This window comes from Notothenia coriiceps, unplaced genomic scaffold (assembly GCF_000735185.1).
Source record: "Notothenia coriiceps isolate Sejong01 unplaced genomic scaffold, NC01 NC01_scaffold00012621, whole genome shotgun sequence".
NCBI lineage: Eukaryota > Metazoa > Chordata > Actinopteri > Perciformes > Nototheniidae > Notothenia > Notothenia coriiceps.
Window position 1 is genome coordinate 31667 of NW_011345322.1, and position 10323 is coordinate 41989.

Below are 10323 nucleotides of genomic sequence, written 5' to 3' on the forward strand. Positions count from 1 at the left end.
AAGCTACATAACACACAAGAGGACGGGTAATAACTGGAAATGCATGTCATGGGACCTTTAAGTCTTCCATCTTTTTTTTTATTGTAAGTTCAGAGAGTATTACATTAATAAAAGGAATTCTGGAATGACATTATAATTAAAAAAATATAGACAACTGCAGGCTATAAGAGCACAATATAACAAATTATTTTATTCCTTTCATGACCCTTTCAGTATAAGTGCATACATTTTTAGCAAATACGACCTAAATTGTACAACCTTAGTGCTTTGCTCCTATTGATGAGTTACTGTTCTCTACTCTGTTGACTGAGCATGAGGTAAACAGTCCTTCTCAGGTTTTGATTAATAGAAAACAAAACCGCAACAGAAACACTAATTTAACACCCCCAGATAACAAATTACACCATTTAACATAGAGCAGACCACTTGCTCTTGTCCACACTCTCAACTTTAATAGGAAGAGAGAGAGAGAAAAATTAATAGAAGGGTTTATTAATATATTTATTTATTGAGTCCATTGAGGGGTATGAATATTTAAATTATGATTTCTATTTTAGTGCTGAAGAGGACAGACTTGATGTGCAGGTGTTGGGGGCGTTTGTTTGGATGGAATCAACATCTTTTCAATCTGCATTCATTAGCTTCAAATAGGAAGTGGGGCTGAAAGTAACTCTCAGACCATCTCTATGGAAATTCAATAAATAATTTCCTCCATCAGCTGTGGACGTGCTGACTTCAGTACAGCAAGTGATGCACTTCAGAATGTGGTTGTGTATGTGTGCAGTGTGCACATGTAAATGTAGGTAAAATGCAGGATATACATGTTCTTCTACCATTGGTCTGTGATGATATTGATTATAATAAGGAGATTAATCGAGATAATGACATTAATCCTACGTGAAATAGCAACAATGTAATGATGTTGTTCAACAGTTTGACCATGACTTAGACAGAATGCTTGAGAGTAGTTTGTTTCAGTATGATGGCCAGATTTCCACATTAGGTTATTTAAAAAAAATGTTATTCATTTGTATTTGTATGTCTTTATTCGACAGGACCTAGAAGCAGTCTGGATACAGGTTATGTTGCATCCACTGCCACTGCAAGATATTGTTGCTAACCTGTTCTGTGATGTCATGTTTATTCACTTCGAACACAACAAAATACTTGAAATGATGATGATAATGATAAGGAAGAGGAACATTGAAATGTTGTGCACTTGTGAAGTCCATAGAAGTTGTGCTACAGACTGCAGAGTTAATAGCATGGGGCCTATTTGTGATCCCTGCTGGATACCTTTATTAACCATTTCAGGACTTCAACTAAAACCATACAGTCTATGTTTAAAACCAATGGCAACAACAAGAGTATTGATCCCACATGGGTAGAAGACAGTAGCAGAGGGAAAACATTTTTAAATTCAAGAATATGAATTCAATGTATTGTATTAGTGTTCTTACTGCTAAATTGAAATGTAGGGTTTGCGGTCCAGTCCAGGTAATGTTTACTTCCCTTTCTGTATCCATATTAAGATGCATGATAACATTACAGCCGCAGGGACAACAACAGACATCGCTGTGATTAGCTGGTCCAATTATTTTCAATAATGAGCTCCTGCATTATATGACACTGAATGGCAAATATGAGCAATCTCAAGGCAAGTTGGGACAGAGCAGCAGTGAGGTTAACAACAGCAGTTAGGCTCATCTTGACAGAGCCTGGATGGAAAATCAAAGAGACAGCAGCGTCATCATGGGACATACAGGAGCCTCAGAACATGCAGTATGATGCAAGGTGGCTAATTGAATTACACTGTGTTATTAAGAGGGAAATTGATTTATTTTGAAGCCTACAACGTTTAATGATGTTTGCTTTTAAATAAAAAGTTCTAATCAACTATACCAAGTAGCAGTAGAGAACAGCTTTTATTTTTTTGCCATTATTAGGTTTTAATGTTGATTCCAGAATATAATGGCTGTAGAATAATGAAATAATCTGTATTTAGATTGGTTCACTATCAGTCATTTTGCTAACAGGCAACTCAACAAACGAGCTTGAGTATCCCGGTAGTGGATTAACTGGATTAATATTATCTTTGAAAACTCTTCCCGGCAAAATATCCCTGTTGGCGAAGTAGGAAAAGGAGAGGAGAAGGGAGAGCGGAAATAAATGTGTCTTGTTTTACCAAGATAGTTCAGTCATTCCTAAAAAATCTGCAAATGATAGCATGTAAGAATAGTGTTCTATATATTTGGCATTGTTAAGCTTGTTTCGTGCTGTGGGCAGTAGCTGGGACATATATATGGTTTTAGCTTAATACAGTGATGTTAAGTCACTATGTTTAACCCTAGCTCTCTTAGGAGTATGCCTTATTGACAATAGAATGAGTCTCAATTAGATTACAACTCCAGAGACATAATGGGTCTCTCCAAACAACAGGAAAGATAAATGGCAAGTGTGTGTCAGAGAAGGTATGTGTGTGCGCGTCTACATTTACCTCACCACAGCCTCTTTGACATCAACAACAATTATCTCAGACTGAATCCCCAGGTGCATTATGTTGCCTAAAGGATTCATCATAATGGAAAGACTTGCTTGTTGTCAGCCAGCAGATGCTCTTAACAAGTCAATATCCCTTACTGTTTCATTTCAGAAACACTCTGCCCAGTAAAGTGGTTAAGGGACTAATCATTAGCTTCTTATCAAACTGACAGACATGGATGAAGATACTGCAGACAGGCCTTAGTCTACAGGTAAGATGGAAGTTCATCTTGTGAGACCAACTGTGAAACATTCACAACAGCACAAATGTAGTAATTTGGGTGGTAGCATTATTCTCCCATCAAAGTCAAACAGCCTTGAAAACAGACTCATTCAACAACCTGAAGAAAATAGATGAAATACAATCAACAGTTTACAAGATAGTGCTTCAGCTACTTGGATGCGATGCAAAGCGTGCCTTCATAATATTTTTGTGAATTATTATTACAGATAAGGTGTTTTGTTTGACTATTTTTTAAATATTTGTTGAGTAAAAGGAAAAAGTTTGACATTTTAAAATGATCTGATTGTCAACAAATCACATAAAAAAAATGTTTATCTATATTTTGCTTTAAGTGAAAAAAAACATTCAAACCATGTAATCCCCACATGCACTCTCTGGCTGTGTATTAATTCATAGCTGAAAATCCCCAACAAATACACTATTAAACCGTTTTACTTAAAGTTTGCTAAAAAGAACTAAGCCCAGCTTAATCTATAGGTACTTGGTAAATATAGAACTACAGTATATGGGCATACTTTGTGACACATTTTTTAAGATTTGTATCTGCTGCTGGAACAAATGAGCTCGGGGCTGAGTGCTACTGGAAGTTGGAAAGTATTGAGAGACGGACTAACACATTGTTGGTTTCATTCGTTCCATGGAAATTGTCCAATGTATTTATTCAGTTTCCTGAAGCGTACTGAGACCCAGCTGTTGCAGCAGCACGCCTATTTCAGCCAAGGAGGATTCTCTACTGCAAGCTATGATCTCTTATCTCTATCTCTCTCTCTCTCTCACACACACTCACACACACACACACCACACACTACACACACACACACACACACACACACACACACACACACACACACACACACACACACACACACACACACACACACACACACACACACACACACACACACACGGTGCTTATTCCTCATAATCTCTCTCGTTATCACTCCCACTTTTTTCCCATTTGTCCTTTTTTCTCTACGTACTATAATTTCCTTTTTTCACTATGCTCTTCTCTCTCATCCTTATTTCTTGGTCTCGGTTGTGCAGAATCTTTCTTTGTCTCCGAGGGAGTGGCACAAAGCGTAGCTTTGCTTCAAATAATTTATTTGCTCCTTCATCCCCTTCTCCTCTAGCGGCCTTTTGCCAGGCAGCCAAAAGGGAATATATTCTTAATTCACCTATCTGGATAATTGAAGGTGAAAGAGAAAAAAATAGTCTCAGTGGGTCTTGTCATGGATGGTTCTTAAAATGAAGAGATAATATACAACACTGCAGATTGCAGGGAGGCAGACTCCGTCATTACTCTTCCTCTCCATCAGCTGCTGGGAAAGGAGAGCGTTTGTCATGTCTTCTTCAAGTGAAGTATTCTTTATTCATGGAGTGTGTTAATGTTTTATTTCCCAGCAGAAGAAGAAAAATATGAACAAAGAGGGAGGGAGAGTAGAGAGAATGTATACACTTATATTTCCTGAATGCAGATTAAGGTGCCAGCTGATGCCAGCTCACTGATTTCCACAACAAAATGGTGAATTAAGCATTATCGTTGTGAACAATCTCCCTCGGCTCACCCCAGCAGATTAGTGATGGGAGGAGGTTTGAGCTCTGAACATAGAGAGAATGTTTACTCGCTAGTCTGTAACAAAAAGATCGCTAATTGCCTGCTTTTGTATCTAACTCACGTGTCTGCCTGCGGGAGAAAGAAGGAGAGGGTTTTTGGCTACAATCATTGTATCTCAGCAGTCTGAAAGACAGACATGCAGGCAGACAGGAGGATCTACCGGCAGATATACCGAGTCAAAGAGCGAGGAGAGAGCTGACATTCTTTGTATACACTCCTCGAGTGTTTCTGACTGTGAATTATTAATCACTGGTAATTGTGATGTAAGTTTTGGCCTTGGCTTTTTAGCGCCGACTGGCTGCTTTCAGTGTCTGCTCGGCGCTCTCCCGCCTCCCAAAAATCAGCTCCAAATTAGACTGGGGACTCGTCAAGGCCAATTTTTGTCAACCAGACGCACTCAGTATATGTTAATGAATAAGGGATGAACATCTCTCAGCTCAGGGGTTGCTACTGTCATCTACGCACACACACAATATTTACCAAAGTGCGTAAACAGGGTGACAGACATGCACGCGTACACCTGTGTTCTTCTCACTCTCGTCGAAGCTGCTTTTCTGTAACACCGAGAAGAAAGGGTGAGCGGGACACGCAGCAGTTAGTCTAGACTCCAGACAGCCGCTGCCTGTCTGACTCGCTATTCAATGGCTGGTGGGCGTGGGTACTTAGAACTGAGGGATTCTGTAAAGTTACAGATCTGTGTTAATCTGTGAGTTACTGTGTTTGTGTGTGTGTGTTTACTGTATGTGTGTGTTGCTTGTTTTGAGTAGTTGATGTAGCTGCTGTGGGCTTTCTAGGGCTTCCAGAGCTCCCCCACTCTCTATTGTTACCAAGAGGGAGAGGCACAATCTCAAACAGCTCTCCATTTTATTGTGGAGTGGAGAAGAGGGCTACTAAAGCAGCAGAGCCATAATAGAGTTTCTGATTAAACTGCCAGCAATCTACGGCCAGAAAAACAGGACAACAATTTCACAGCAGCTATGGATTAAAAAGTAAAAATCAACTAATTTAATATTTTACATTGTCTGAGAACATTACGTTAATATTTCATTTTGCCCCAGGACAGAAAACAGGAAAATGGCAGAAGTGATGTAACAAGGGGGCTGTGCAACACACCTTAGTTCTTCTGGTACAGTTTGAAATGTGTCTGTAGCACATGGCTTAAAAAAAAGATAAGCTAGAACAAATATTCGATACATCAAAGTGTCTTCTACTAGATGCGTCTGTGTGATAGCTGGTTCATTGTTTAAGTCATGATTGTAAACAAAACTGCCCTCTAATTTATTTATCTTTCAATTTTTTTAATGATTTATTTTCTGGGTTTTAAACTGTGATATGGTTTGGAGAAGATTATGAGGAAACATTCAAAACTAAAATATTTTTATTTTTAACATTTTAAAGACACAACTATTATTTGATAAATAGAAAAACATTCAGCAATAATGGATTATAAAAACAAGGTTGCAGCTCTATTATCAAGTTACAATGCCAACATCAAATGTCTGCTAGAAACTGTGATCCTGTTTAAATAATCTTTTCATCAGCTTGTTTATTTAATTTAATTATCTTGTGCGGCTGCCTGTTGACAGTATGATAACATATTTACTTTACGTGTGTGTGTGTGTGTGTGTGTGTGTGTGTGTGTGTGTGTGTGTGTGTGTGTGTGTGTGTGTGTGTGTGTGTGTGTTCTTATTTTAACTCTGCATGTGAGTGTGGACATGTGTATGCTTCCTTCATCTCTCAGTGTGTGGTTGCCTGACCTGTGTGTGTGTGTGTGTGTGTGTGTGTGTGTGTGTGTGTGTGTGTGTGTGTGTGTGTGTGTGTGTGTGTGTGTGTGTGTGTGTGTGTGTGTGTGTGTGTGTGTGTGTGTGTGTGTGTGTGTGTGTGCGTGTGTGTGTGTGTGTGTGTGTGTGTGTGTGTGTGTGTGTGTGTGTGTGTGTGTGTGTGTGTGTGTGTGTGTGTGTGTGTGTGTGTGAGGGCCTCCGTTCTCAGGTGTTTTGGCCCGCTCCAGTATCAGTGCACTATCACTCACACACACACACACACACACACACACACACACACACACACACACACANCGAAGGACCTTGCGAAGGTTCATTTTCGTGTTGAATTCGTGTGTCAATTTTGCCCTTCGTAAGGCCATCGTGAGAGCATCTTGTTATCACCGATGATAACAAGATGCCCTCACGATTTGACAAGATGCCCTCACGAGTGCTGTACAAAGTTGCCGCTCACGAAGTTGCTGCCGGAGCCTGAGAAACTCCACCGGCGGTCATACGATGGCTTAAGATGCCCTCACGAATGGCCCGATGTTTTAACGATCAGAGCCGAATTTGAACATTTCCTTAATCGTGTGTCCATCGGGTGTCAATTTCGGGACAGTGTGACAGGGGCTTTAAAGAGGACATATCGAGCTCATTTTCGGGGTCATATTTCTATTATGTTCCTCTACTGTGACATGTTTCCATGCTTTAATGTACAAAAAGCTCTTTATTTGTCTCATACTGCCTGTGCTACAGCACCTCTTTTCACCCTCTGTCTGAAACCAGAGCCCAGTCTGCTCTGATTGGTTAGCTGGCCTGCTCTGTTGTGATTGGTGACCGCTTAGAGATGTACCGCCCTTTAGCCGATCACGTACAATGTGTTGGAGCGCCAGCCAAAAGAAGTGCAAGTGTTACATAGGGATGTCGCTATATTATGGAAGTAAACAAAGGAGTCCAATGGAGGCATTTCAGCCATAGTGTGTGAGACAGAAACTCCCTCTGGAGGGAACGTTGGGATTGTAGCCTTTCCAGACCATTGACATGCAGAAAAACCCATATAACACACTTCAGGGAAACTTCAAGGGAAACCCCCAGAAAGCATAATCGGGCCTCTTAAAAACCTCCTTCCCATTCCCTTGACATACAGAGACTTAATTGTGTACTGAGTTTCTTTTGTGATCTGTCAAACAATGTTGCTCGCTCATCTTGGTCCAAACTCAAATAAAGCGGCTTGTTTTGGGAAATTCCAGTTAAATGAATTGACAGTCAGATGATCTGACTCGCGGTCTGTGGCGTTTCAGTCCCTGACGTCTGCACGTATAGGGTCAGGTGGACAGTCTGGATAATAAGCACACTGAGACGAACAGACACAAGGAGGTGGGGACTGAGAAGAAGACAAAAGCGGGAGCAGATGTTAACTGTCCAATGACACGGCAGAAGGGTAATTGTACAGTGACTGGATTCCTCAGGGGTGAGCAGTCTATATGTGCACGCATTGACTCCGGTTTGTACAGTATTCGTGTGCGTGCAAGGTTGTGCATGTGTGTACATTGCAGCCACAGGCAGACACATGGGAGCCTGAAGAGCGGTGAATATTACAGAGGAGTGGACCACAGAGGGACCAGGCCCACAGCCAACAGACAGGCCCCACTCATAAATCCTCTCCACACTGACGCCTTTCCCCTCTGTCTCTCTCTCCCTCTGTCAATCTGTCTTTTCTCCACTTATCCCACTGTGTGTTTGTCTCTGTTTTGTCTCGCTTGTACTTTTTACGTGTCTTTCTCTCCTTAGCTGGGAAATAGTCTGTTTTATGAAACTGTAACCCTCTAGGTCAGGGGTCGGCAATTTTTTTTGAGCCACTAGATGGCGGGCCAGAACATAATCAAAGGCCAGAGACCTGTGGCTAGACCTGCCCAAAGGGAGGCTCGTACTTTCTAGCCCCATTTCAGTCCCATGTTAAAAGCCAGGGTGTCACTAACCGATCTGTCCCCCTTCCCGATCTGCAGTGCGCATGTGCGAGATGGTCTGCCATATTGGACAACTCCGGACGGCAATCCAAGTAAGACACTTGACACAGTGGCTTTTGGCAAAGCTCAAAAAGAAAACTCGAGAGGGATGAGTTATTGTTATTACAACGTGACTTCACTATTATTTAACAACTCTTTTTATTGGGTTCTTTTATTTGGGGTTAAGTACATTGTCAGAATAAGTGAGAAATGGATTTAACTTCTGTTGGACAGCAATCATACTGAATAAATATTTACTGTGAATGTATGCAAAATGTATGGCATATAGCTGTCTAACAGAAGTTAATGATACTTTCCTTTCAACTACAAACCTCTGGCAGTTTTAACAGACAGCTAGATATCCTTTCACCTACACATATCCAAACCACGCCGAGTGGTGTTTTTGTCTGCTTCTCCAATTGCTGTGTCAACTTTGGAAAAGCCTGAATTAAAATCAATAGGCATGATCCTTGGTCACAAAGTAGAAGATGTCATTTTTCTAGGATAATCGTGTGCTGGCAAACTGAGTGGTGAAAGAAACGACACTGCACTTTCACATCATTCCCATTGAGGTCTGTCAAAATGATAAAGTTAATATTACTCTTTATCATTTTAATAAATAATCTATGTTTCAACTCAAGACTACCATCTTCTGTCAGAGGTGTCAGTTGCTGACGGATTAATTGAAATTGATGCTTTTACTGTTAAATAAACTGCAGTGAGTTCATCTATAATGACAAAGAAACGCAGTGCCACTATAAATAATTAAATAAATACACAGAAATAGTTTTGTACACATAAATCGCCCACCTTCTGTCTGAATATACCTGTATTCACCCTCTTTCTGAGACACAGACTGAGACTCTCTTTTTAAGCATACCTTCTGTTAATATATGACACACCTTTGCAAATATACTTCTTAAGCTGTTGGTGTAGACACTCAGTAAAGCAATTTGAGAAATATTCTGTGTATTGCACTCTGCCGCTGTAGAGTTTTAAGGCAATTCCACTCTGATCCCGGTTGACCTCATTGATTGACATCAAAACCCTAAACTCTTGCGTTGGGGCAAGTGAACAATTTGAGGTTCAACTCTTCAACAGAAGAGAACTGTTTGCTTTCCAACCAATTTAAAGCCCGATTACGTCACCATTTATGTCGCTGCTTTCCCCATACAGCCATCCCAGCTAGAAATGTTTGGTTCTAAAAACATTCTGAGAATGTTACAGTCATTGTTCTAGGAAGGTTTTCAGCGGGAAGTTTTTGTTTGGTTCCCAGAACGTTCTTCTGAAAGGTAGGATAACGTTCTCTAAAAACATTCTTAAAATGTTTGGTGATAACATTGTTAGAACATTATGCCCTCCTATTCTTAAAACGTTTTCAGCGGGAAGTTTTTGTTTGGTTTCCAGAACGTTCTTCTGAAAGGTAGGATAACGTTCTCTAAAAACATTCTTAAAATGTTTGGTGATAACCTTCTTAAAATGTTTTTGAAAACATTGTTAGAACATTATGCCCTACTGTTCTTAAAATGTTTTCAGCAGAAGTTTTTATTGTTTGGTTCCCAGAACGTTCTTCTGAAAGGTAGGATAACGTTCTCTAAAAACATTCTTAAAATGTTTGGTGATAACATTGTTAGAACATTATGCCCTCCTATTCTTAAAACGTTTTCAGCGGGAAGTTTTTGTTTGGTTTCCAGAACGTTCTTCTGAAAGGTAGGATAACGTTCTCTAAAAACATTCTTAAAATGTTTGGTGATAACCTTCTTAAAATGTTTTTGAAAACATTGTTAGAACATTATGCCCTACTGTTCATAAAACGTTTTCGCCAGAAGCTTTTATTTTGGTTCCCAGAATGTTCTTCTGAAAGGTAGGATAACGTTCTCTAAAAACATTCTTAAAATGTTTTTGATAACATTGTTAGAACATTATGCCCTACTGGTCTTAAAACATTTCCAGCTGCAAGTTAGATTTTTTATGTTGCCAGAATGTTATTGTTTTAGAGAAGGATAACATGGTTGATGTTAAATAAATTATGCATTTGTTTTAAAGCGCTCTAGAAATAAATCTGACATTGACCATGACCGTGTTAATATTTGCCATAACAGGAACGTTTTATACAAAAAGAATAACATCCTGAAAACATTTTCAGAATGTTTC

General features: G+C 39.8%; 1 protein-coding gene across 1 annotated transcript in view; it reads left to right on the top strand.

The window, feature by feature from the left end:
* LOC104947536 (ribosomal protein S6 kinase alpha-4-like) overlaps positions 1 to 10323 on the top strand; it is a 38007-nt gene that overhangs the window by 23797 nt on the left and 3887 nt on the right. The gene's annotated exons all lie outside the window — the stretch shown is intronic.